The 18,238-nt window shown below is 39.8% G+C and overlaps 1 protein-coding gene across 2 annotated transcripts in view; it reads right to left on the reverse strand.

Moving 5' to 3' along the window:
* The window catches only part of LOC101609855 (sterile alpha motif domain-containing protein 9), a 46,501-nt gene that overhangs the window by 13,600 nt on the left and 14,663 nt on the right, over positions 1-18,238 (reverse strand). The window lies entirely within an intron of this gene.

Genomic DNA, 18,238 nt, shown 5'->3' on the forward strand with positions numbered 1-18,238 from the left:
TTTTCAAGAGGAATGTAGAGGAATTTGAAACCTGGGGCTAAGAGATGCCTTGCAGTGCTGTAAGTACAGCTTGATGGACTATTCTGGTCTGAGCTGCAAGACCTGAATGCAATAAGAACTATAGACTGTGAGGCTTGGCTTATGAGGGTGAGAAAGTGTTTTGCTTGGACTGGGCTAGCAGTCTGTGTAAGAAGCTTGCTCTTATGCCCATGTACTGAGAAGTTGTGCAGGGTTGCTTTGCATAGAAATGAACTGGTATGAGCAAAGGAATATGGAACAGAAAGAAAAATCTTTGGGTGAACTATTGTCTGTTCAGCTACAATTGAGTGATTACAACCTTTGAGACTGGGCTAGCTGACCTGCACTGGGGCAACAGAAAGAATGTAGACTCTTTAGAAGGGGGCCAAGTGCTCAAGGACTGTCTGTTCTTCAAAATCTGCTTTATTCCCCCCTGGAACAACAAATTGGCACCATACCTGGTATTGTGGAGTGTAAGAAATACAGGAAACAGAGGGTCATTGACTTTGCAACATGGTGTTATGGTTTGAAAATGGCCATGCACACTGTGAAGCAGGTTTTGCTTGATGCCTGTATGGAGACCTGATAGAGCCATGAGGATGAACTGTGGATTACAGTGGAGACCCAATGGAGATGCCTGGACCGCAACATGGTTTTTGGCCCTGATGAAGTTTTCCAGGACTGTGAGTAGCCTAGCTAGAGGGGCAGAATTAGAACTCCAGAAACTTGTTGCTGGGTAGAATTATTGGACTTGGAGATTTGTCATTGGCTAGAGTTGTTGGACTTGGAGCTATAGAGTTTGGTGTTTGCCCTGTTTAAATCATGTATTGCTCGAGTATTTCTTTGCTATGCCCAATGCCATCTTTTGAAGTGTGAATGTTTATTCTGTGCCATTATGGGGTTTTTAAGGTTATCTTTTGGGATTATGGTTCAGTTAAAAGATCTTGGACTATGGGAATGTATGAACATCAATGTAGTTGATTAAAAAAAAACTATGGGGACATTTAAAGTTGGACTGAATGCATCATATTTTACATCATATATGCTTATCAGTTTATGGGGGCCAGGAGTAGAATGTGGTGGTTTGAGTCAGGTGTCCCCGTAAATTTAGGTGTTCTGAATGCTAGGTTCCCAGCTGATAGAGATTGGGGAAATAATGTAGAGGGTATATTGTTGGGGGCGTGCTTTTGGGTATTATAGCCAGTTTCCCCATGCTAGTGTTTGGCACACTCTCCTGTTGCTACGGTACAGCTTATGTTGGCCAGGGGTGATGTCCACCCTCTGCTCATGCCATCGTTTCCCCCTGCCATTGTGGAGCTTCCCTTCAAGCCTGTAAGCCAAAATAAACCTCCTTTTCCCACAAGCTGCTCTTGGTTGGGTGATTTCCACCAGCAATGTGAACCTGATTGCAACAGACACCTATACCCCATTCCTGGGTTGAGTGGAAACAGTACTGGCTTTTCTGGGGGACATTACATAAGTGCTGATCCCCTAGATGTCCTAAGCATTCTCCTGTCTTCAAGAGAGCACTTAGGACATAGTGGAAAGCTACTTTTAAAAGCAACACATTCTAGCTGGGTGTGATGGTGCACACCTTTAATCCCAGCACTCAGGGAGTTCAAGGCCACCCTGAGACTATATTGTGAATTCCAGGTGAGCCTGAACTAGAGTGAGACCCTACCTTGAAAAACAAACAAACAAAAAAAGGCAACACATTCTGAATCCAAGCCATAAGAAATGACCATGTGTCTCCTTACCTTCCCTGCCTGCCACTCCTGTTCTACTCCTTATCTGCTCTATAAAGCTGACAGCCTTAGATAAAGACACTCACCCTAAATGTTGCTCTAGCAGTCTGCTTTCCAGCTTCACTTAGAGGCAACTCTAAAAACCTTTTCAGTACTTATATTGCTGGCTCTCCTTATTCCTTATGAAACTGATCTGTCTTTAAATTTACATCCTCACTAAATGATATTTGAAGGAATTTCTCTAGCTGTCAAGGCCAAAATAGATAAATTTAATAAAAGAATAAAAAGGTCTGACCTTGTCTCAGCAGTTAAAGGTACATGCTTGTAAAGCCTACTGGCCTGGGTTTGCCCAGGTTCAGTTCCCCAGTACCCATGTACTATGTGTCTGGAGCTCATCTGCAGTGGCCAGAGACCCTGGTACACCCATTCATATTTTTGTTCCCCCTCTTATCCCTTGCAAATAAACACATAAAAATAAATCTCTGATTTAAAATGTTTAAAAAGGGCTGGAGAGATGTTTTAGTAGTTAAGGCATTTGTCTGAGAAGCCAAAGAACCCAGGTTTGATTCCCTGGGACCCATGCAAGCCAGATTCACAAGGGGGTGCATGGGTCTTGAGGTCATTTGCAGTGGTTGAAGGCCCTGGCATACACATTCTCTCTCTCTTTCTCAATAAATAAATAAAATAAAATAAAATAAAATGTTTAAAAAGACATTTCTATCATAAGGACTTCTCCCCCTCTGCTGTTTAAGTCTCAAAAACAAACAGATAAGAGAAACTAATTGAGAGGGGGAAGGGATATGATGGAGAGAGGAGTTATGAAAGTAAGTGGGGGAGGGAATTAACATGGTTTGTTATCTATAATTATGGAATTTGTCAATAAAAATAAAAATAAAGCAGAAATTTATATCTTAAAAAAAAAGAGAAGCTGGGCATGGTGGCACATGCCTTTAATCCCAGCACTGGGGAGGCAGAGGTAGGAGGATCGCTGTGAGTTTGAGGCCATCCTGAGACTACATAGTGAATTCCAGGTCAGTCTGGGCTAGAGTGAAACCCTATCTTGAAAAAACAACAACAAAACTGGAGAAAATTACCTGCTAGAGATCTAGAAAATTATCAGCTACAGATTTTTTTTTCAAGGTAAGGTCTTACTCGAGCCCAGGCTGACCTGACATTCACTATGTAGTGTCAGGGTGGCCTTGAATTCACTGTGATGAACCTACCTCTGCCTCCCCAGTGCTGGGATTAAAAATGTGTGCCACCACCTCCAGCAGATCGTTTTTGTTACTGAGTCTTTCTGACATCACAAAGACAGAGGATATAAACTTTCAATGTAATTTTATTTTCTTGGGGTAAGCCTGAACTTTATATATTAATGTCATTGTGTATCTATGATCTTTTCATGTTTTTGTATGTTGTATTGTAAGAAAAAAAAAAAAAGAAAGAAAAAGAAAGAAACCAGTATAACAACATAAAATTCCAAATATATATAATTTGTGGCCACTTTAAGTTTTTATTATTCTTTTTATTTTTCCTGAGGTAGGGTCTCATGCTAGCTCAGGCTGACCTGGAATTCACTATGTATTATTTTTATTTTTTCTTTTAGATATACCAACTTAACTTGTGATTGATATATTAAAAGGCCTTATGGGGATGGAGGAATGGCTTAGTGGTTAAGGTACTTGCCTACAAAACCTAAGGACCCAGGTTTTATTCCCCAAGACCCATGTAAGCCAGATGCACAAGGGGACGCATGAGATTGGAATTTGTTTGCAGTGGCTGGAGGCCCTGGAGTACCCATTGCTCTCTCTCTCTCTCTCCCTCTCTCTCTCTCTGTCTGCCTCTTTCTCTCTTTCTCAAATAAATAAAATAAAGAGTACTGGAAGTCTTAAAAAAAGGCCTTATAGCCAGGTGTGGTGGTGCATGCCTTTAATCCCAGCACTTGGGAGGCAGAGGTAGGAGGATCATCACCATGAGTTCGAGGCCACCCTGAGGGTACATAGTGAATTCCAGATCAGCCCGGACCAGAGTGAGACTCTACCTCGAAAAACAAAAAACAAAGCAAAACAAAAAAGCCTTATAAGTACATATTTTGAAACTTAAGTACTTCTAACTTCTTAAAACCTATAAAAATTTTATCTTTAGATTTACTAAATGTTTCATGAAACCGTACTTGTTTGGGTCACTAAAATCTTAAGCCAAAAGTTTCATTAGGTTTTAGAGGTTAGCATTGGATGAACAGATTTTTAAAAAATTTTTATTTTTGCTTATTTGAGAGAGAGAAAGAGAGAGAGAGGGGAAAGAGAGAGAGAGAGGGAGAAGAAGAAGAAGAAGGAAGAGGAGGAGGAGGAGAAGGAGGAGGAGGAGGAGAAGAAGATGAGGTGTGCCAGGGCCTTTAGCCATTGCAAATGAACTCCAGACACATGCGCCCCCTTTGTGCATCTGGCTTACGTGGGTCCTGGAGAATCGAACCTGGGCCATTTGGATTTGCAAGCAAACACCTTAACTGATAAACCATCTCTGCAGCCTGGATGCATAGATTTTGGTGATGATTTCTTTTGCAGAGCCAACTTGACTCCATTTTAACAGCAAGAGACATTTTGATATGACTAAGTTAAGTTTCTGTTTCTCCAAGTTTCTATGTCTGTGCTGGGGCCTCAAACTGCTCCCTGGTTACTGTTCCCAGGATTGTGTATTCATAATGTTCTGGGAAGTAGCTTATCTGTAACAGCTGGTCTGCTTCTGTCACCATGCTTGCTTGCCTCTGGAAACTCCCTACCCTGTGATTTCTATGGTTTTGCCCCATAAAAAGAGCCTGAGAAGCTGACTCAAGGCTGCTCCCTACACCCTGCCATAGGGAGGCAGCCGCTGGACCAGCTCTGTTGTGTACGATTAAAAGCCTGCTTCACTTTGGCCATAATTTGTGGTTGGTGATCTTTATTATTGTGAATTATGGGTTAACACTTTCTAAAACAGATTTTACAATTCTATTTATTTATTTATTTTAATTTTTTTTGTTCACTTTTATTTATTTATTTGAGAGTGACAGACAGAGACAGAAAGAGGCAGAGAGAGAGAGAAAGAGAGAGAGAATGGGCACGCCAGGGCCTCCAGCCACTGCAAATGAACTCCAGACACATGTGTCCCCTTGTGCATCTGGCTAACGTAGGTCCTGGGGAATGGAGCCTTGAACTGGGATCCTCAGGCTTGACAGACAAGCGCTTAACTGCTAAATCATCTCTCCAGCCCTTACAATTCTATTTAATTTGCCAATAATCATAGGTAATAAAAAGAATACATTAAAATACCTTGAAGTAACATACACTAAAAGGTACTTTAATTAGATTGAGTACAATGATTTTCTTTTCTGGATTAATGTACAAGTGGCAAATGTAAAGTTCTCATTTCATGTACTACTTTTTGGTGAGCTTTACAGATAGAATTCCAGGTCAGCCTGAACTAGAGTGAGACCCTAACTCGAAAAACAAAAACAAAACAAACAAATAAACAAAAAAAAAGTTTTAAGGGTTTGAGCAATGGCTTAGCAGTTAAGGTACTTGCCTATAAAGCAAAAGGACCCAGGTTTTATTCCCTAGTACCCATGTAAAGCTGGATGCACAAGATGGTGCATGCAGCTGGAGGTAATTTGCAATGGCTAGAGGCCGTGGTATACCCACTCTTTCTCTCTATCTGCTTCTTTCTCTCCTCTCTTTTTTTTCTCTTAAATAAGTAAATAAATAAAATATTTAAAAAATATTTTAAGAGATGACTTCCAGTTAAGATGGTGGCATTGGTACCACACCAAAGCAGCCTGAGGGGAAAAAGACCAAAAAAACTCAGCAAAATACAAACTTTTACTAAAAAGTGAGGTGTATAGGAAATTGAAGCAGCAGTGGAGAAGTAGAAGAGATGCACAGCATCCAGAGCCCGCACAGGCGGCAAAAGTGGCTCTGGCAGCTCTGCCAGGAGTGGTGGCAGCAGAGCACCAGAATGCCACCAGGCTCGGCTCCAGCTACAGGAAAAGCCTGGTGTCGGAGCTTCCACTCACACTGGTGCTCTCCACAACTCAGGAAACGTGAAGGGAGAGCGGCAGTGAGCAACGGAGGAGCAGACCACGAGGGAGAACACGTGGAGCAGCGAGAGAACCAGAGCAGCTGCGGCTCCCTCCCCTCCCCCACCGCTTGAGCCCAGCTCCAGTGAACAGAGCAGTGTCCCGGGACCCGGCCATGCCAACTTGGGCTGACAGCGGGCCCCAAGCAGGAGCAGAGTTCGGCAGCAACATCAGTGGCTACGGGCACTGGTAACAGCAGCCCCAGCAGCAGCCCCAGCAGCAACAGACCGAGCAGCAGCAGCTTCAGCAGCAGCAGTGGCTCCAGAAGTGGCAGCTATAGCAGTAGCAGCAGCAGAGGCAACAGCAGCAGTGGGCCCAGCAGCAGCAGCTTCAGCTGCGGACAGACCCAGCAGAGGCAGCTTTAGCAGCAGCAGTTCCAGCAGCGGGGGTGCTGATCTGCAGGGCCACAGTTGCCAGGCTCTGTTTGCCCCACAGGAAAAGCCAGTGCCCAGCTCCAGAAATCAGAACAGCAGCCCGACGACCCAGGCAGCAACTTGACTGAGACCAAAATCATCCAAGGTAACTGGGATTGCACCAGGGAAGGGTCTCACTTGGTCACAAGCTGACATGGATCCCTCAACAGACAAGAAATCTTAACCTCTATGTTGATAGAGGACCTGGTTGTTATAATAACTACTCTGGCATACATACTTGGGGCTGTTTTTGATTGAACAGGTACAGTGTTTAGTTAAATTTTAGAATCTACCTGTATTTTATTCCACTCAGCCTGCTTGAATACTCCTATAGCAGGGAAACTCAACCCCTAAGAACATCTTTGTAGATAGTCTGAGAGACTTAAGAGCCACACCTAACACCTTAAGGTCCTACCCTGAAAATATATAACATCAAATCAATTGATACAGCTAAGAATACCCAGGTAGCTAGAAAATCCAAGCATTAACTTAATCCAAGATGCAAAAATATATACATTATAACACAAGAAACACTAAAAAGCAAAACGATATAATCACCTAAAAGCAATAATACATCAGAAATGACCTCCAGTGAGAACTAGTTAGAGGAAATGCCCGAGAAAGATTTCAAAAGAATGATTGTAAATGTGTTCAAGAAGTCAAAGAACAAATCAAAGGAGCCAAAGAGGAACGTAAAGAGGAAATCAAAGGAATCAAAGAAGATGCAGGACACCAATTTCATGAAATAAAGAAGGCAATACAAGACATAAATAAGGAAATAGAAATAATAAAGAAAAACCAGTCAGAATTACTAGCAATGAAGAACACAGTTAATGAAATAAAAAACTCTGTAGAAAATCTCACCAGTAGGATGGATGAAGGTGAGGACAGAATATCTAAGCTAGAAGACCAGGTGGCAGATCTAATACAGTCCAACAAAGAGAAAAACAAACTAATAGAAAAGTATGAGTGGGAAGTTCAAGATATTTGGGACACTATGAAAAGATCAAATATAAGAATTCAGGGCATAGTAGGAGAAGAATTCCACTCCAAAGGCACAGTAGGCATCTTCAACAAAATCATAGAAGAAAATTTCCCCCACATTGGGAAAGAGGTGCCAATACAGATACAGGAAGCCTTTAGAAGCCCATCCAGACAAAACCTGGAAAGATCCTCTCTCACCATAATATAATCAAACTTCCAAACACACAAACCAAAGAAAAAATATTGAAAGCAGTTAGAGAGAAAAATCAAGTTACCTACAAAAGTAAGCCCATCAGGATTATAGCAGATTATTCAACACAAACTTTTAAGGCAGAAGGGCTTGGAGTGATATATTCCAAGTTCTGAAAGATAACAACTGTCAACCAAGATTACTTTATCCTGCAAAGTTATCCATTCAAATAGATGGAGAAATAAGGACATTCCATGACAAAAGCAGGTTAAAGGAGTATTTGAAGACAAAACCAGCTCTACAGAAAATACTTGATAGAATCCTCCATGCTGAAGAAAAGGAAAAGCACACTTATAAGGAACTAGAAAAAACAAGCAATACTCCAGTACTAGTTAACACAAGAGAGCACAGGTAGAATCGGAACCACCAAAAAAAAAAAAAAAAAAAAAAAAAAAAAGGCGAACATAAATACACACCTTTCAATAATATCTCTCAATATCAACAGCCTCAATGCCCCAACGAAAAGACATAGGTTTGCAGACTGGGTTAAAAAGCAGGATCCTACAACTTGTTGTCTCCAAGAAAATCACCTTTCTACAAAGGATAGACATTATCTTAGGGTGAAAGGTTGGAAGACGGTGTTTCAAGCAAATGGGCATAGAAAACAAGCAGGCATTGCTATCCTAATATCTGACAAGGTAGACTTTAGTCCAACCTTAGTCAAGAAAGATAAGGAAGATCACTTAATATTGATTACAGGCACACTCCAACAGGAAGACATTACAATCCTAACCATATATGCACCTAACATGGGGGCTCCCAAATTCATCAAACAAACACTATTAGAACTAAGGTCACAGATAACACCAAACACAGTGGTAGTGGGTGACTTTAACACCCCACTGTCTTCAATTGACAGGTCATCCTGGGAAAAAATAAACAGAGAGGCATCTGGACTAAATGAGGTCATAGAAGGAATGGACCTAACAGATATATACAGGACATTTCATCCAAAGGCTGCAGAATATACATTCTTTTTTTTTTTTTTTTAAATTTTTTATTTATTTATTTGAGAGCGACAGACACAGAGAGAAAGACAGATAGAGGGAGAGAGAGAGAATGGGCGCGCCAGGGCTTCCAGCCTCTGCAAACGAACTCCAGACGCGTGCGCCCCCTTGTGCATCTGGCTAACGTGGGACCTGGGGAACCGAGCCTTGAACCGGGGTCCTTAGGCTTCACAGGCAAGCGCTTAACCGCTAAGCCATCTCTCCAGCCCTACATTCTTTTCAGTAGCACATGGGACATTCTCTAAAATAGATCATATATTAGGACACAAAGCAAATCTTAACAAATTCAGGAAAATTGAAATAATTCCTTGCATTCTATCTGACCACAATGGAATCAAATTACAAATCAATAGCAAGAAAGGCTATAGAGCATACACAAAATCATGGAAACTAAACAATACACTACTAAATGATGAATGGGTCAATGAAGAAATCAAGAAGGAAGTCAAAAAATTTATAGAGTCAAATGATAATGAGAACACAACATATCAAAATCTCTGGGACACAATGAAGGCAATTCTCAGAGGAAAATATATAGCCTTAAGTGCCTATATTAAGAAATTAGAAAGGTCACAAGTAAACGACCTAATGCTTCACCTTTAAGCCTTGGAAAAAGAAGAACAAGGCAAACCAAAAATCAGTAGGCAGGAATAAATAATAAAAATTAGGGCAGAAATTAATGAAATAGAAACAAACAAACAAACAAGCAAAAAAAAAACAACAAAAACAACAATCCAAAGAATTAATGAAACAAAGAGTTGGTTCTTTGAAAGGGTAATCAAGATTGATAAACCCTCTAGAAAGTCTGACCAAAAGAAAGAGAAAAGAGACACAAATTAATAAAATTAGAGATGAACAAGGTAACATCACAACAGATTCCAGAGAAATTTAAAAAATCATAAGGACATACTATAAAAGCATATACTCCACAAAGTATGAAAATCTGAAAGAAATGGATGATTTCCTTGATTTATATGACCTACCTAAATTAAATCAAAATGAGATTAATCACTTAAATAGACCTATAACAAACATGGAGCTCTGAACAGTTCTCAATAATCTCCCAACAAAAAAAGCCCAGGCCCAGATGGATTCAATGTTGAATTTTACCAGACCTTTAAGGAAGAGCTAACACCATTGCTTCTTAAGCTTTTCCAGGAAATAGAAAAAGAAGGAATTCTACCAAACTCCTTCTATGAGGCCAGCATCACCCTGATACCAAACCCAGGCAAAGATAGAACAAAAAAAGAAAATTACAGACCAATCGCCCTCATGAACATAGATGCAAAAATTCTCAACAAAATATTGGCAAACAGAAAACAAGAGTATATCAAAAAGATCATTCACCCTGACCAAGTAGTCTTTATCCCAGAGATGCAGGGATGGTTCAACATATGCAAATCAATAAATGTAATACATTATATAAATGGGTTGAAGGACAAAAATCACATGATCATTTCATTGGATGAGGAGAAACCATTTGACAAAATCCAACATCCCTTCATGATAAAAGTCCTACATAGCCTGGGAATAGAAGAAACATATCTCAATATAATAAAAGCTATTTATGACAAGCCTACAGCCAACATATTGCTAAATGCTTTTCCACTAAAATCAGGAACAAGACAAGGGTGTCCACTGTGCCCACCTTTATTTAATATAGTTTTGGAAGTCTTAGCCATAGCAATAAGGCAAGAGACACACATAAAAGGGATACAAATTGGAAAGGAAGAGATCAAGTTATCATTATTTGCAGATGACATGATTCTATACATAAAGGACCCTAAAAACTCTACTAGCAAACTGTTAGAGCTGATCAAAACCTACAGCCATGTAGCAGGATACAAAATAAATACACAGAAATCAGTAGCCTTCATATATGCTAACAACAAACACACAGAGGATGAAATCAGAGAATCAATCCCATTCACAATTGCATCAAAGAAAATAAAGTACCTTGGAAAAAACCTAACCAAGGAAGTAAAGAATCTCTACAATGAGAACTTTAAAACACTCATGCGAGAAATTACAGAAGACACTAGAAAGTGGAGAAATATCCCCTGTTCCTGGATTGGAAGAATCAATATTGTGAAAATGGCAATCTTACCAAAAGCAATCTACACATTTAATGCAATCCCTATCAAAATTCCAAAGGTTTTCTTCAGTGAAATAGAAAAAACAATTCAAAAATTCATTTGGAATCACAAAAAACCTCAAATATCTAAAATAATACTGAGCAACAAAAATAAGGCTGGTGGTATGACCATACCTGATTTTAACCTATACTACAGAGCCATAGTAACAAAAACAGCATGGTACTGGCACAAAAACAGACATGTAGAACAGTAGAACCGAATAGAGGACCCAGATGTAAGCCCAAATAGCTATAGCCCCCTGATATTCGATAAAAATGCCCAAAATAGGGCTGGAGAGATGGCGTAGCGGTTAAGCGCTTGCCTGAGAAGCCTAAGGACCCTGGTTCGAGGCTCGGTTCCTCAGGTCCCACGTTAGCCAGATGCACAAGGGGGCGCACACGACTGGAGTTCATTTGCAGAGGCAGGAAGCCCTGGTGCGCCGATTCTCTCTCTCCCTCTATCTGTCTTTCTCTCTGTGTCTGTCGCTCTCAAATAAATAAATAAAATCAAAAAATAAAAAAGTTTTAAAAAAAATGCCCAAAATACTCATTGGAGAAAAGACAGCCTCTTCAGCAAATGGTGTTGGGAAATCTGTATATATATCTGTAGAAGGATGAAAATAGATTCTTCTCTCTTTCCATGCACAAGAATTAAGTCCAAATGGATTAAAGACCTTAACATCATACCTGAAACTCTGAAACTGCTAGAGGAAAAAGTAGGGGAAACCCTTCAACATTTTGGTCTTGGCAAAGACTTTCTGAATACAACCCCAATTGCTCAGGCAATAAAACCACAGATTAATCCCTGGGACCTCATGAAATTACAAAGATTTTGCTCTGCAAAGGACACAGTTGAAAAAGCAAAGAGGCAACCTACAGATGGGAAAAAATCTTCGCCAGCTATATATCTGATAGAGGATTAATATCTAGGATATACAAAGAACTCAAAAAGTTAAATAATAAGGAATCAAACAAGCCAATCAAAAAATGGGCTATGGAGCTAAATAGAGCATTCTGAAAGAAAGAAATACGAATGGCATATAAGCATCTAAAAAAATGTTCTACGTCACTAGCCATCAGGGAAATGCAGATTAAAACTTCATTGAGATTCCATCTCACTCCTGTCAGATTGGCCACCATCATGAAAACAAATGATCATAAATGTTGGCAGGGATGTGGAAAAAGAGGAACCCTTCTACACTGCTGGTGGGAATGCAATCTGGTCCAGCCATTGTGGAAATCAGTGTGGAGGTTCCTAAAACAGCTAGAGATTGATCTACCATATGACCCAGCTATAGCACTTCTAGGCATATATCCAAAGGACTCATCTCATTTCCTTAGAAGTATGTGATCAACCATGTTTATTGCTGCTCAATTTATAATAGCTGGGAAATGGAACCAGCCTAAATGTCCCTCAACTGATGAGTGGATAATGAAGATGTGGCACATTTATACAATGGAGTTCTACTCAGCGGTAAAGAAAAATGAAGTTATGAAATTTGCAGAAAAATGGATGGACCTGCAAAGGATTAGACTAAGTGAGGTAACCCAGGCCCAGAAAGCCAAGCACCACATGTTCTCTCTCATATGTGGATACTAGGTACAGATGAATGGGTTTCTGCGTGAGAATGAAAATACTTAGTAGCAGAGGCTACTAAGTTAAAAAGGAGACATAAAGAGAAGAGAAAGGAAGGGAGGAGGGTACTTAATAAGTTGATATTGTATATATGTAAGTACAATGATTGTGATGTTGAGGAAATATGATGGAGAATGGAATTTCAAAGGGGAAAGTGTGCGGGGGGGGGGTGGAGGGAGGGAATTACCATGGGATTTTTTTTATAATCATGGAAAATGCTAATAAAAATCAAAACAAAACAAAACAAAAGAATAGAACCCAGCAGAAAAAAAATATTTTAAAGCCCGGTGTGGTGGTGGTAGGAGGATCACTGTGAGTTCAAGGCCAGCCTAGGACTAGAGTGAGTTCAAGGTCAGCCTGGGCTAGAGTGAGACCTTGCCTTGAATGCTTTTTATTTAAAGTTTTAAAACAGACATGTCAAGGTGTTATCTTGCTTTTATTGTCTTTGCAAGGTCACTAAGAAATCCTGCTGTAGCTGAGAATGAAAACTTCCTCCATGTAGACCAGCTGACAGAAAGCTGGTGCTACATGCAATTCAATGGGACAGAAAGAAATCATCAGTGGAGATACACAACAGTGGACACTGCAAGCCTTATATTTGGCCAACTAGTCCAAATGAGCCAATGGGTGCAATAGTGGCATGTCTGTTATGGGGGAGACCAACCGCCCTCTAATTTGACTAGAGGCCCATTCCATAGGAGGGAATACATCCCTGATAGTGAAAACCTACAACAGGGGTAGTCATGAGCCCTAGGGGTATAATGTCTGCTGCTGTCTGGCTAAATGTATGTACTATGCTCACCAAACTTCCCAGTAAGTACTTCTCTTAATGTTCATACCCACATATTAATGCTACTCTCACTTTTGGTTAGAGAATCTTCTCTTTTCAGATGGCAGTGACCTTGGGATGACTCAGAAGGCACCATGGTGCTGAGAAGAAGTGACAGAAGAGTGCCCAGCACTGAAATATCTCTATCACATCTTCCATGGCTCAGGGTCTATTGTGAAGAGGTGGCGGAATGAATGTAAGATCCAAAGGAAGGGTATGACTCCTTACAACGTGTTCCTCCAGACACAAAATGTCCTGTATATCCATGACCTCACAGTGCCTGATACTTCCTACATAAGACCATCATAATAGGAGGAAAAGATCATGACATCAAAATAAAAGACAGACTGATCGAGAGGGGGAGGGGATATGATGGAGAGTGGAGTTTCAAAGGGGAAAGTGGGGGCGGGGTAGGGTGGGAATTACCAAGGGATATTGTTTACAATTATGGGACCTGTCAATAAAAAATAAATGAAAACAAACAAACAAAAAAGATATGCTGAAGAAATAGAGGTTATTAAATTTCTATAATCAAAAATTCAAATTTTGTTGAATATGATTCTGCTTTTAGTAGTGTTTACAAAATGCCTAATTATGTTTTTATCAATAGTTCTCTTAGGTACTTTTACTAATGTTTATTAAATGGTTTACAAACAAAAACTTTATATGCTTTCCATTTGATTAAGCCTTTATTTTATTTGATAAATTACATGTACTTCTCTACCTAAAATAAGGTTTCTTAAATATTGTGGTTCTTTTTTTATTTTTTATTTTGGATTTCAATGTAGGGTTTCAGTCTAGCCCAGGCTGACCTGGAATTCACTATGTAGTCTCAGGGTGACCTTGAACTCAAGACAATCCTACCTCTGCCTCCAGAGTGCAGGGATTAAAGATGTGTACCACCACACCCAACTTTAAATATTGTTGTTCTTTGACCAATGTTTATAAAAGTAGTTTACAAAGATTTTATGTTTTATCCTTTTACTTACTAAAGCCTCTAATATCCTATTATTAAAGATGAATTTAATAAAAATTTAAATTTATAAAACTTGACCTATTACTTAAAAAAATCATTATGTCTATGGTATGTAATACTTTGGAGTATTGGTTAAATAAACAAATGACACTAATAACGTGTCAAAATTACTAAAGCATTTTGCCTCCTCAATTTAAGACACTCCTATTTAGTTTTTATAAATCTAAGATGTATGTTTTTAGAAAACATATAGTTTTCTTTCCCTCTCTCTCTATATATGTGCCATCTTTATTAAATGAAATCATATATTTTTAAGTAATGACTAAAAATTCAGAATTTCTTTTTAAAAATATTTTTATTTATTTACTTGTTTATTTATTTATTTGAGAGGGACAGGCAGACATAGAGAAAGAGACAGAATGAGTATGGGCATGCCAGGGCTTCCTGCTGTTGCAAATGAACTCCAGATGCATGTGCATCTGGCTTTTTGTGGGGAATTGAACCAGGGTCATTAATCTTTTCAAGCAAGTGCCTTAACTACTGAGTTATCTCACCAGCCCCAAATTCAGAGTTTTGTACAGTCTTTTCACAATGAGCTACTGGAACATAATGAATGACAAATGGCATGATATCAAAGACTATCTAGAGAATAAGGACTCTTTCAAGTACTTCTAACCAACTCCTGTGCTCCAGAACTTAGAGATGGACTCTCAGGTAAGCATTTCACTCTTTAAATATCTAAGCATACAACCACATGCACCTCAGAAATGCTGAGTGATCCTCATCTTCAACTGCATTAGCAATTAAGTACACCAAGTAACTGAACATCTCTAACTTTTATTTTTATATTTAATCATTTTAAGAAATTATCTAACATACTTAATTTTTCTTGGTATATGTTAAGTGGTAAAGATAATGCTGTTTGGTTATAATAAAGCTACAAATGAGGATGATGTTATATTCTTTCATAATCATGTTTTGTTATGACTGTTTGCTCATCCACACTGCTACCTTACTTGAACCAAGATTTCATATTTAAAGGAAGTCAAGCTTTTCACATTATTCTGTATAATTTGAACACAAATAAAATTTCCAGTTTTAAATTGACAAGGATTTTTTTTTTAACCTTCTAAAAAGAACTGCATTCTGGGGTTTGGATTTTTAAATCCATACTCTTAGTCCCAAAACACAACAAATCAAAGGCTGTAAATGATTTTATGATATATTCAAAGTTCTGACAACTTTAATATAAATTTAACTTCATTTACTCTTGGAGATACCCAAAGATTTGGGTTAATTACTTCACATACAAAAGACATTAATCTTTAATAATAACAGTATTCATAGTGTTTTATAACTTGAGAGCTAATATTTCTTTTTTTTTTTTTTTGGTTTTTTTCAAGGTAGGGTCTCTAGCCCAGGCTGACCTGGAATTCACTATGGAGTCTCAGGGTGGCCTTGAACTCATGGCAATCCTCCTACCTCTGCCTCCCAAGTGCTGGGATTAAAGGCGTGCACCACCATGCCCGGCCAAGAGCTAATAATTCTTAAGTTACTATTTCAGATGTCCTATAGTACAGTAAATTCTTTTCTCCTCAAGATGGCTTTCCTGCATACTGCTCAGACTCATATATTAGATCCTAGAGCCTTCCTCTCTACATGGGACCTATAAAACATAGTATTTGTCAGAGACCATGACCTGGCTGCCCTGAGGACAAAAGAGAACTAGCAGCCCTCATGCAGCCCCTCCCCCGAGAACAAACAGCTGCTCTGGGAGATGTCACAAGAGAGATTCCAGAAATACCACAAGATGCTCCAGAAGATTACAGCCAGGTGGCCCTACTTCATCCTTCCTTGTACCCCCTCCCCCTTTTTCCCCTCCTTATTGCCCTACCTGCTGGTTGATTATAAAAGAGCTAAAAAGTCCAACATTAAACGAGACCTTGACAAATCCTCCACTTGGTCTCCTTCTTCTTTCCCGCCCATTCTTTCAGGTTGCAGCCCTCCTCGACTGCCCCATGTTAGATTGGTCCCGTGGGTCGGGGGCAAGTATTTGGCTTCTGCATGGACAAAATGTGATGCTTGACCAATGGGAACTATGATCTAAAGTTCCTGAAAAACTGTATCTGCTTTGAACAACACTAAATGACTGCTAGAACTGCTGGCATCGCGGAGGAATGTGGAAGATCAGAGCTAAATTACTGTGGTCTACCTTTAGCCCCTCAATCGCCATTTATTACCCACTTGTGGGACTGACCTACCATCCTGGTAGCTATCAGTTGATCAGGTGTGATTTATTTTTGGAATGTGCAAACAGATCCCAGGGATTCCACCAAACTGGGGACTAAGAATGTCATCAGACAGCATCTGAACCTATGGCAGAGATCCCCTTGCTTTTCTACAGCCCACACACCTAATGGTCATGAACTTGTTAACATATTAGAACATGAGACTGGGGTCACCAAAACTGTATGTCATATTTGGCTGCAGAATAATCTATGCCTTATCTTCTTTGAGGTGAGAGCTGTGTCTTTTGCTTTGTCAGGATTGTTTTTTTCTTATCTCTTCTTCCCTAAAGGAGTTTCCCTTCCCTCAAACATCTGACAGGAAAATGTGAATAAAATTATAAAGCACCTGGACATCTGACAAGAGAACTGGACTGACCAGCTCAGGCCCCACCCAGTAAATACCCATAGAAAACCCCAATCAGAGGCAGCAGGAAGCCTTTCCCATTTCTAGGAGCCTCCTCCTGCCTCACCATGGGAGCTCTGCATTCTTTCCTTCTCTCTTTTTAAAACTTTATCCATTTGCTAGAGAAAGTGAGAGAGAGGGACAGATAGAGAGAATGGGCACACCAGGGCATCAGTGACTGCAAACAAACACCTTCCAAATGCATGGGCCATCATGTGCATCTGGTTTACGTGGGTACTGGGGAGTAGAACCTGGGTCCTTAGGCTTCATAGGCAAGTGCCTTAACCATTAAGGCATCTCTCCAGAAACATCTTTCCTTCTATTAAATTCTATAATAAAAACTTTTTAGGTCAGGTGTGGTGTTGCACACCTTTAATCCCAGTACTCAGGAGGTAAAGGTAGAAGGATCAACATGAGTTCAAGGCTACCCTGAGACTACATAGTGAATTTCAGGTCAGCCTGGGCTAGAGTGAGACCCTACCTTGAAAAAACAAAAAACAACAACAAAAGTTGTTTGTTTTCAACTTCACTCTCTAGGAATATCAGTCATCAAAATCCATAAGCAAGACCCTGGAGCTCACTGACTCAGAGGAAGCTTTGAGTGGCAGTGAATGTCCAGGTTCCTAACTCCCAAGTAACAGCCTAATCAAGGGCTGAGAAAAAACTCAGTTGCTGTCAAAAACACCCCAATTCTGGTATCACAGGACTTCCTAAAGTAGTCTGTTTCTGCCTCTCATAGATGTTTCTCCTTTAACACTAATTAATATACATGGAGTTATCAGGAGGTTTATTTACTAACTCCTTATTCCTTAGAATGGCTGGTGGAAGGTGTCTTCAACTGATATAAACTTAAAAAATCTTATTTTGTATTCTTGCTGAGGATACTGTTATTGTAAGAGTTAAGTCTGGGGTCCCAACAATCACTAGAATCACAGAAATTACTGGGATATGCTGGCCCTGAAACAGGTTTTAACACAGAGGAAATTCTTTTGGATTATAAATAACTTCCCAAACCACAACCTGATATGGTCACATTGGGGTCCTACCTGAGAAAACAAGTCAACAAAGGAAACAGCCCTGTTAGATTCCTTTCCCCTCTTCCTTCCCCCATTCTCTGCCCGGCTAGTCTCTTCCTTGAATATCCACTTCAGCTGCTTCTGGGCATGGCAGCCTCAAACCTGAGGAATGGGGCTGTCCATCCTTCGCTGTTCACTTGTTCTCCAATACAGGACAATCTGCTCTTGAGGTTGTATGTTCTCTCCCTTTATTTCCACATCGCAATAATTGGGTCAGCCCCCGACTCTGATCCAACAGTTGTGCTTTGGGGAATATTAATAAAAATTGCTTCTAATTTTCAATTGCCACTTTAAGACTCATTTTTCGACTAACGTAAGTCATATACAGTCCTTATTCCCTCGGTGACAAATCACAAACAGTAACAAAT

Source organism: Jaculus jaculus, chromosome 10 (genome assembly GCF_020740685.1).
Source record: "Jaculus jaculus isolate mJacJac1 chromosome 10, mJacJac1.mat.Y.cur, whole genome shotgun sequence".
Lineage (NCBI taxonomy): Eukaryota > Metazoa > Chordata > Mammalia > Rodentia > Dipodidae > Jaculus > Jaculus jaculus.